The following is an 11,476-nucleotide window of genomic DNA, read 5'->3' as shown; positions in this document are numbered from 1 at the left end:
GGCGGGGTGGGGGGGTTGAACTCCTGCACTCCTCGCAGGAGCCCTAGGGACACAGGGGCTGCCGTCATCCGCACTGGACAGGCGAGGAGACCCCAGCGCTGAAAGCTAACTGGTAGCTCCAAGTTGCGTGCCTCGTGAGTGGCAGAGCAGGATTTGAACCCAGGAGCTCTGACTCCAGCTCCCGCGGGCTTCACTAGCCCCTTGGACCCAAGCCTGGCGGTCTCTGGCTCTCAAAACGACTAAGTGAGGATGTGCATTTGCTTCGCTCAGGTCTGGAAGTGCGGGGGACGGCACTCCACCTGGGGGGGCGCAGCAGCCCTGAGCCGCTGGGGGAAGCGAACCGGGGCGCTTCTGCAGGGCTTCCGGAGGCTTCTGGCTCCTGGGGACCCGGGGCTGCTGCTTATTGATTGGGCAGAAATATTGATTGCTGTAGGTTGTTCTCACTCCTGAAGGCGGAGGTACAACCAGCACCAGCTTCCGGGGTGCTCTTCTTTTTCAAAGCACTAGTTTGATGTTCCTCCAGGTCCTGGGAAATTCCTCCCTTCGAAGGGGTGGGTATAGAGCAACCGACATCTGGGCATCTTTGTTCTGAGGACTTTGTGAAGCACAGAAATAATGAAAGGCAATGACAATGCCTTTGGAATTAGTGGAAATTAGTGGAAAGAAATAATGACAATGTGGAGTTAGTGGAAAGAAATTTTTGTAGAGTATTTCAACGCCTGAAATATAAAAGTATGGATACTTTATATCATTAACTTCTTAATTGAGCATTCCTGGATTTTTATTTATTTTTTAAAAGATTTTATTTATTTATTCATGAGACACACACACACACACACACACACGCAGAGACACAGGTAGAGGGAGAAGCAGGCTCCATGCAGGGAGCCCAACGTGGGACTCGATCCTGGGTCTCCAGGATCAGGCCCTGGGCTGAAGGCGGCGCTAAACCGCGGAGCCACTTGGGCTGCCCAACATTCCTGGATTTTTAAATGATATGCACAACAGTGTATATTTGAAAGAGATGCAATTTCGCTTGTTTATTGCAATTAGTTTTAGAGAATAAAACGTTCAGTCAGGGCATCAGGACTGAAACAGGCCACCCCCCTGGGAGGGGAGGACAGGGTAAGTCATCACAGTGCCACCCCATTACAGATGAAGACACTGGGTGGAGGAGGAAGGCTTAAAAAGAGGATACTTTCACAGCCTCCCTTGTAACTGGGAGTACTCAGGTGATCCAGTTCTGACTCTGGGGGCCAAAAGAAGACTTCTGGAAATGTTTCTTCCCTGGATAAAGGGAGAGCCTTCTGAGAGAGGAATATTTTGTGCTATACCCTTGATTCTTACATTTAAGCACAGCGTGAGGATGTCATGTCTGGTGTTGCAGCAGCTGTCATGCAACAGTGAGGCAACAGGCATGGGCATAAAAACCAACATGCTAAGGATGATGGCAGGGGAATGTGAGAAGTGTCTGGGTCTTGATGATATCAATAAGCCCCTGAAAGAACCCTGGAACCATCTAACTCCAGACTGTTAGTTGAGTGAGATAATATATATTCCTATGATTTAAGCACAGATTTAAATACAGTTTCCTGTTACTAGCAGCCGAAAAGTATTCCTCCCTGATACAGTCTATTAGAGGTATAGAAGAAAATGATATTGTTCAAAGGGGGAAAAAAGGTAGAATTGTCACATTAAAAAAAAAAGATTTTATTTATTTATTCATGAGAGACATGGAGAGAGAGGCTGAGACATAGGCAGAGGGAGAAGCAGGCTCCCTGGACCCCAGGATCCAACCTGAGCTCAAGGCAGACGCTCAACCACTGACCCACCCAGTCACTTTTTTTTTTTTTCCCGGACCAATCTGGAAAGTTCTTCATGGAATGAGGATTCAGTGAAATGTTTAAGTGATGGGGAAGCTTATAGAGTCAGGGAATGCATCTGTAAAATAAGCCACTTTGACTGAAAAGTTAATTTATCTATCCAGTGAATAGTAGGTGACTTTTAATGTTATAGAATTTAACCAAATATACTGTTAAATTCTGAATACAGAATTTAAGTATGCTTAGAAGTATGCTTACTTTTCTTAATAATATTTATTTTGTCATTTTTTTATTTTTCAAAAATGTGTTGATGGTTTGAGTAAGGACATTTTCTTCCTTCTCTCTACGCAACCCCCTCCCCCCCACTCGCCCTGCCCCTTCTCTTTCTCTCTTATTAAATTGCTTCTTTCTCAGGTGCACTTTTAAGTGCAATAAATGATAATACTCAAACGCAAAAGAGAATGAATTCCTAGAGGGGAAGATTTGCATACTAGAAATTAAAATAACTTTCAAGGTTAAACCTGGCCTTTGCAATCCTAGCAAACCTGGCATTCCTTTGGAGGCTGGAAAATTGATTATTTTCCTTTAAAGCATTTATAGTGGAAACTGGGTAGTGGAAAACACATAATGAGAAAATTTAAGAAATACAGCTCATCAAAATGAAGACAATAAAGATCATTTATATTCTTCTCCTCCAGGACTAACAGTTAACGTTGGGGTAAGCTTAGTCCTTCTTTATTTTTGCCCCTATTTTTACATTTACTCTTTTCATCTCCCTCCCTTCATTCCTTTATATTTTTTTTAAGATTTATTTATTTATTTTAAAGAGAGAGAGAGAGTGAGAGAGCTTGTGTGGGCGTGCACATAAGGGGAGGGGAAAGGGGGATGGGCAAAGAGAGACAGAGGATCTCAAGCAGACTCCCTGCTGAGTGAAGAGCCCCTCTGGGTCTTGGGGGCTGCATCTCACCACCTTGAAATCATGACCTGAGGCGAAATCAAGAATTGGATGTGTAACCGGCTGAGCCAGCCACATGCCCCCCTTCATTCCTTTCTTTTACGGATGCTTCCACTTTTTGAAAATTAGATGCTCATCTCCCATGGCCTTTTCCTTTCTAATCACCAGTGTCCTGGTAGTTTGATATTCCTTTTCTCCTTTCCATGTTTTCACATCAGTGTTGCTGGACTTAGTTTATAAACTTCAGAGAGTGGGCCTTAACACCTGTGCCTGAAGTAGGGGTCCGCTTTTTGTAGCGTCTCGTCCTGTACCCTGCTAGGTTAACACGAATGCATATTATAGAAGTAGGCAAATTGCAAGTCACAAAATATTACTAGTCCCTTTGGTTTTACGCTTGACCTAAGCAAGGCCGATGAGTACGGTGGCACCTCTCTCTGAAATTCAAGCAACACCAGCTGACTCTTCCTAACTTCCTACTCCTACTTGTCAATCTTGTTTCTTTGTATTCTTGGATATCATTGTATACTCCTCATTTTCATTTGGAAACTCTTGCTATGAAGATTTAAGGCCTAAAGCAAAGGCGGCTTATAGAAAGAGTTTACAGGATTTTAGTTAGGGGCATTACCAGACAGGGTTCCTTTGCACTAAGTTCATGGCTTGAGGAGTTTGGGGCGATGAAAGCCAGGGATCTATGTGAGCCCTATGAACTCGTAGTCACACCTTCTGGGAACAAATGCATTCATGATCTAAACAGATCCCCCTAGCAGATCTCTCCTGTTCTAAAGCAGCTTGATTGTCCGTGCAGACCTGTAGAGGGTGGGAAAAATGGGGACATCTTACTTCTAAGTGGCCCAAGCCCTGAGGTTGGTTATGGCCCTTTAGGGAACAACAGAAGGATTGTTCTGCTTTTGGGTGAGCCCTATGCCTATAATTCTGTCCCTTTTGTTGCATGAGGCTATCAAAAACTGAATTCGTTTTGGTGCCCAGTTTGTTTTTAGCAGGGGAGTTCATCCAAATAACAGCTGCTTCTGACAGGAATGGGTATGTTTTAATTATATTGTAAGTTGTTTCCTTGGTGTTCGTTCCCACCATTAGGTATAATTTTCTTATTTGTTTATTGTGTCTGACTCCCTCGCTAGAAAAGGAATTCCATTTTATTGAATGATCATTTATATAGTGATCCTATGTGTGAGGTACAGTTCTGTTTATTAACTCACTTAATCCCCAAAGCCCTGTGAAGTAGGCCCCGTTATGATTATAGACGAGGTAATTGAGACACTAAGCATTTATGTGGCTTGCCCCAAGTCACCCAGCTGGTAAGCATCAGAGCCAGCACTTGACCCTGGGGAACTTGGCTTGAGAGTCCAGGAACCGAACTAGTCCCTGTGCCATGTGTCTCTGCATGAGCGCCAAGACATGTCATTAATGAAACTTCAGGACGTGGCATGTTGCCGGGCAATAAAAGTTCTTGATATTGTTGAAGGAGTGACCATCAAGTGCATAAATATAAATGCTTTGTTGGTCGTAATATGACTGACTTATAAAAAGAAATGCTATGAAAATGGCAATGTAATAAAACGTCAATCGGCTATTACATGTAATAATAACCTGATTTTAATTCTGAGATGTGAGTAGTGTGAGTGGACCCAATTATCTGATACGTTTTTGTTGTTCTTGTTACAAAATTGGAAGACCACTCTCATGTTGCAACCCTTTGATGGAGATGCATTAGGTGGTAGGACATGAATGGGGTAGAGTGATGTAACACCGGAGGATGGTTGCTGAGATTTTATTAAATATTGTATTTAAGGAATAAATGAATGATCTAGAGGACACGACATCTTGAAACAAGGAAGACTCCACAGCACATCCTGACTCAGGAAATAAAAAAGGTAATTCAACTTTATTGTTTGTTAGAAAATCATTGATGTAAATAAAAATCATGTGTTACCATCCAAGATAATGTTCTCTGGCTGGTCACCTGTTTCCAGGTCAGGGCTGGGGTAAACCAGCTCCCCTAAAAGGTGACCTGCTATCGGCTGTTGTTAATTTCTCTTTTCAAGGGGTTGGTTTGGTTATGCTCCATTTGCCAGGTTACATTTTCTCTTTTGTGGTTTGTCTGTGGGTCAGCTCATTACGTCACACATACAGGTAGAAGGTGAATATGCGATGGAAGGGTAACATGACGCAGGAGGTAAGTCTTTTGGTTTCCCCATCTGCATCGAGGCCAATGTCAAACTTACATAGTTAGAAAGAAACAGCTAAGAAACAGCTGCCTTTATCAGTGTCAGGCTGTCAGAGGAGGAAAGTTTTGGGACTCAGCTCTGCTCGGTGCTCACAGAGGGAAATCTCACACTGCACATTCTTAGTGAGTGTTTAGGTTTATCCATTTGATGTCATTTCATTTACATAGTGGGAGAAATTTGCTGAAACTGCAGCTCTGAACCTTTTATAACAGTGGCAAGTTTGAAATTCCTGCTGTGGGCTTTTCACTTTATTGTGGGCTTATCCAAAAGTGGATAGTATTCTTTTCACTTTTTTTTTTTTTAATGGCAGAAGAACCTTGAGGATAGCTCCGGTAAGACTGACAGTTTTATCCTGAAAGCTGAAGCGATTTGCTCAAGGTCACAAGACTTTTTATTTTGATTTGGTTTTAGTTACTCTGTCCCTAAAACAGTGTTCTTCTCATATTGCTATTTGAATCTCATATTGCCTTTTAATTGATCATTAGATCAATAGACATTTGTTGGCTTCAAGACTATTACATCAAAAGAGATTGTCATACTTTAAAAATTCTGATGAGGTCAGTGTCTTCTGAGTTTCCCACTTGGAACAATGCTAAATCATATGTGGCTGTTTAAATATTAAAGCCCTATGGAATCACAGAGCACTCAAAGCTCAAATTAACGCTGGGAATTGTAATTACATACATTTCTTGTGAAAAGACTTGATGGTTGGTTTGAATTACTAGCTGTGTGGCTTTGGGAAAATCTTTAGTCTTAATATCTTTAGGCTCTGGTTTCCTTAAATGTAAAGTGGGGATAATTCTATCTACTTCTCTGGGTGGTTGCCAAGATAAAAGTAGACAATACATTTATTAAAGTCTCTTGCACAGTGCCTGACATATAATAGGCACTCAGCAAATGTTAGTTTCTCCTTGACTAATTTCTTTCATTGGCTGTGTGGGAAAATTATGTGAACAAACTGTATAAGTCAATCACTTCTAAGGGCTTTTTGAAAATAATTATAGAGAGTCTTGAGAAAGCACTGTCATCCTTGTTGGTTGGGGTCAGATTTTTCTCCCCCTCCTAAGAACATAATGTTAAAATTTACTGGAGAGTATTTAATACACAATAATTTGCTCGGAATCTGACTTTTTTCAGGAACACACTTAATGATGAAATCAAATCTAGCAGAAGTTTTCTGTGTGTGATTCAAGAATGCTCTTTATCCTGTCTGCAACTGAAATTGCATTACCTGTAGTTAAAGAAGGAAGTGTGTTCAGTTAAGCTTGGAAGCAATGTTACCAGAAAAGGATTAGCAAATCATAAGACAAAATCCTTAGAAGTAAGGTCACTAGCAGGCGGTGGCTAGGGCACAAGCCAAGGAATAGGTTTCACATGTGCTGCCCCATTAGTTCCTGGAATCTTGATATATAACCTGCATCAGCGAATCGTGCCCGAAGGAGGGAAAGAACAAGAGCATCGTGTCCTCTGCTGTGTTAGACAACATGGCACTACTTCTTGTTCGCAAAAATTAGTTTTTATTTTATTAAAGTGACACATGCACTTTTAGGGTAAAAGCCAAATGTTATTAAAGGGCTTATAGCCAATTATGGGAGTTTCTTGTCTCATTCCTTCCCTTGGTCCCTTCCCCAACCACTTTCAACAATTTTGGCTTTTCATTCCTGGCATTAACACATCTCTATATTTCTAAATAATATGTATATTACGCTCTCTTTTGATTTATCAATATTTGACATCCTCTATTAGTTTCTTATTATGGTATTTGAGGACTTGGTTCTCTTATACTGTGCCTTCTGTTTCCCTCTCCCAGTTTCCCACTAGAGTCATATTACAGGCTTTGTTCAGTGAACTGTTCCATGTTTATATTATTGTGCCCGTATAAATATTGTTCAGACTGAGCATTATAGTGTACAGATCACTGTATTTGCTTTCTTATTTATGTCCTTTCCTGAAGTTAATAATGGCCCTCTTCCTCCCTTTCAGTGGGTCCTCTTTCTAATTCTTTCTTATGCCTCTCAGTGGTTTTTTGGTACACTTTTCTACAAGTCCAATCAAATCAATATATGTGTGCTCCATTTAAGTTTTCCCCAAGGTATCACTCCTGGACACCTCCATCTCCTTCCATAGGAAATGATCTCTCTCTCTGGCCTGCTTCACTGCCTCTTCCTGGGAATGCCTTGAGTTGGATTTCCTATTTCCTGGACTTTGAGTGCCTTCTTTCCTGCTGGACTCCCTGGCTTTGGTGATGGTCAGATGGTGCTGCTGCAGAAGGCATGGTGATGGCAGTCCTCAGTATGGCTGTCTCTTTCATGTGTTTCCACCTGGACTGTATCTTCTGTGCCTTGCACACAGCTATCCTCCTGGGACCTCCCTCCACCCTTATTTGGGAGAGTTCCTTTGTGCAAAGGCACTCAGTGAACCTTGCCTCACCCATTTCACTGTAATTAATTCAAAATGGATCATGGATTTTATTTTTTTATATTAACTTTTTAGTTTTGGCATTTAAAAAAAATTTTGCTCAAATTCAATTTGCCAACATATAGTATGACACCCAGTGCTCGTCCATCAAGTGCCCTCCTCAGTGCTCATCACCCAGTCACCCCACCCCCCACCCTCCCCCCCTTCTGCAACCCTTTGTTTCCCAGAGTCAGGAGTCTCTCATAGTTTGTCTTCCTCTCTAATTTTTCCCCACTCAGTTTCCCTCCTTTCCCTTATAATCCCTCTCACTATTTCTTATAGTCTGCATGTGAATGGAGCCATATGATGATTGTCTTTCTCCAATTGACTTATTTCACTCAGCATAATACCCTCCAGTTCCATCCATATTGATGTAAATGGTGGGTATTCATCTTTTCTGATGCCTGAGTAATATTCCATTGTGGAGATATATAAGATGTGGGGGATATATGTGTATATATATATATGTGTATATATATAGTTTCTTTCTGGAAGGTGTGTTTGCAAAAATTATCCCCCTCATCTTTTTTATCCATTCATCTGGGATCATGGTTTTTAAATGTAAAACTATACAACTTTTAGAATAAAATATAGAACCTCTTTGCAATGTAGGGCAAGGTGAAGGATTCTTAGACACAGCTAAAGCATGATCCATAAAATAAAAAATTACTAAATTGGACTTCATCAAAACTAAAACCCTTTTTGTTCTAAAAAAGACTCTGTTAAGAGGAACTGAAGACAAACTGCAGACTAGGGGAAAATAGTTGCAAACCACATATCTGACAAGGGCCTTATCCCTATAATATATAAAGGACTCTCCAAATTCAATAGTAAAAAAAAAAAATACAGTTATAAAATAGGCAATAGGACACCTGGGTCGCTCAGTCAGTTAGGCATCTACCTCTTGATTTTGGCTCAGATTATGGTCTCAGAGTTGTGAGATTCAGCTCCCTGTGGGGCTCTGTGCTAGGCGTGGAGCCTAAGATTCTCTCTCTCCCTCTCCCTCTGACCCTTTTGCCCCCACCCCCACCCCACATGCTCTCTCCCTCTTAAAAAATAAATAAAAATAAATAAAATGGGCAAGAGACACGAACGGATGTTTTACTAAACTGGAGACACAGGTGACAGATGAACACATGAAAAGATGTGCAGCGTCATTACCCATTAGCAAAATGCAAATTAGAACCACAATGAGATACCAGTAGGCACTTATCAGAATGGCTAAAATATAAAATAATGGCAACACCAAATGCTGGTGAGAATGTGGAGAAACGGAATCACTTTTTTTTTTTTTTTACATGTTTCTAGCAGTAGCCAAAAACCTGGAAACAACCCAAATGTCCATCAATAGGGAAATGTATAAACAACCTATGGTCTGTCCATACTTCAGAACGCTGTTAGCAAGAGATCGAAATGAACTCTTAATACATGCTACAACTTGGACGAATCTCAGAATAATGATGTTGAGTGAAAGAAGCCAGACCAGAATAGTGTACATGCTCTATGATTTCACTTGTATAAAATTCTAGGAAATGCCACCTAATATATGGGACAGAGTTGGATAGGGAGAGAAATGAGAGAGAGAGATTTTAAAAGATCACAAGAAAACTTTGGGGGGTGATAGAATGTCAAATGGTGTGGCTGCCCGGGAAAACAGTTGGGTGTTGCCTTAAAAAATAAAGATGCCAATGTGACCCAGCAGTAGCACTCCTGGGCATTTATCTCAGAGAAGTGAAAACATGCATTCACACACACATAAACCTGTATGTACGTGAATGTTCATATGGCTTCATTTGTAATAGCGCCAAACTAGAAACAATCTAGATGTCCTTCCTTTGGGTGAAGGGTAAAACTGTGGTAACTCCATACCATGGAATACATCTCAGCAATAAAAATGGGACAAACTCTTGATATACAACAACCACTTTGATGCATCTCCAGAAAATTATGCAGAGTGAAAGGAGCCAATGCCAAAAATGTTACATACTGTTTGATTCCACTGATTTAATGTTCTCAGAATGACAAAATTATAGATCTGGAGAACAGGTATTTGTAGGGGACAGGGTTGGGGATTGGGCTGGGGGTGGGCATGGGTACAAAGAGACAGCAGGAAGAAGTTAGATTGTATCTTGATTTTGGTGGTGGTTATCCAAATCTGTACATTGGATAACACTGCATCCAGCTACACTCACACACATGTGTATGTGAATACAAATGTGGGCTTAGACAGTTGTGGAAGCTGAATAGGGTCTGTAGTCTTGTCAACTGGTCTATTTCTTGGTTTTGGTAATGTACTATAGTTATAGAAGATGTCACCACTGGGGAAGCAGAGTGGATGGTACTTCAGACTCTTTACTTGTTTCTTAACTTTCAATTACTTCAAAAATAAAAAGTTTAAAACACTCAGCACCTAGTGGAGTGAAAAGCAGGACTGTCTGGTGATGGCTCTAGGGCTCTTTCTCTTTCCCACAGTGGGAAAGACTGTGCTAGGACTCAATTTCTCACAGGACCAGGAGCCTCCAGGAAGTCCACGTGCTAGGCAAGCTGCAGCCTGAATCTAAAATTTTCTTTCCTCTCACGCAAGGCCATTCTTACCTTTTCCCTATAAAAGGGTGCCCTGCAGCTCAACACACAGTGTTGTGTTCATCTGGGCCTCTACTCAAGATGTCTCTCTACTGAGTACTTGGAGAAGGGGACTCTGTTCCTGCTAATCCTTCTTGCCATGAGTTCCAGCCCATTCTAAGTGCTGCATATTCGTGTGTGCCCATGCTCTTTGATCTACAGACCTGAAGGTGGAAAGGCAGGGAGCCAGGTGGACAAATGAGGCAGAAAGAAGAGCCACTGCCAAGACTCTCCAAGGCAGGAGTGTGCCTAGCATGTCTGGGTCTGAAATGCAGTGAGTGTATGCATTAGTAGCAGGAGGGGTGATCAGAGCACTGATAGGAATCCAGATAAGTCATTTCTGTGAGCCTCGTGTGCCACTGTGAAGACTGGCTTTTATTATAAGTGATGTGGGAAACCACCAGAGGATTCTAGGCAATGTGGGGACCAGAACTCACATTTTCACAGGATCCCTCTGATTGTTGGACCAGAATAGGCTCCTGCAAGCCGGAGGCAAGGGTAGAAAAAGCTGACTTAGGAGGTGGTTATGGGTATGTGAAGCCAATAGGCTTCCCTGCTATTCTGTTGGTGGTAGGTGAGAAGAATGGAGTCAGGGATGACAGTGTCAGTGTACTCCTTTCACGTTGCATGAGCTAGAAGCACTGGGAGGGTTTTTAGAAATAGTTATAGAGTCATAGTCTGTATTTTCTTTCATTACTCAATACTGAGAACTATTTCCAAGTCAGCTACTGTGAACCATTTCCAAGTTAATAAACTTAGGAACATATTCTTTTTAATGATCAAGTAGTATCCATTAGGTAGCAATGCCATGGGTGACTTAACAAATCCATTGTTGATAGGCATTATATTATTTTTCAGTTTTCCTGAAATGGTGAATTCTGGAAAAAATGAGTGATCTCATAGCCTTTGACAATAGATAATAATCTGTCAGGCGAATCTGCACTTTTGTTTATTTCTTACAACTAGATAATCTATTTTAAACTGCTAAATATTTATTTTCAAAATCTGCCTTTTTTTCTGTTTGTCAGAGTAATATATCTTTGTTTAAAAATATATATGTTACAGGATTTTGAATGAGACTTTTCTTGTTGTCACCAAGTTTCAACCAAGGCCCCAAAGACTGAGAACAATAGATGATAGCCTAAAGGTGCAGAGAATGCTAAGAATAAGAAAAATTTTTGTGACCCTTAGTTTAGCACCCATCTTGGTGGGTATATATAGGGGGATACAGAGGAGTGAGCAAGAAGCTTTTTAAATTGAAATTCAATTAACATATAGTATATTATTAGTGTCAGAGGTAGAGGTCAGTGACTCATCAGTTTTATATAATACCCAGTGCTCATTACATCACATGCCCTTCTTAATGCCCATCA

This window comes from Canis lupus, chromosome 14 (genome assembly GCF_011100685.1).
Source record: "Canis lupus familiaris isolate Mischka breed German Shepherd chromosome 14, alternate assembly UU_Cfam_GSD_1.0, whole genome shotgun sequence".
In the NCBI taxonomy this organism is placed as follows: domain Eukaryota; kingdom Metazoa; phylum Chordata; class Mammalia; order Carnivora; family Canidae; genus Canis; species Canis lupus.
This window is presented reverse-complemented; position numbering follows the sequence as displayed.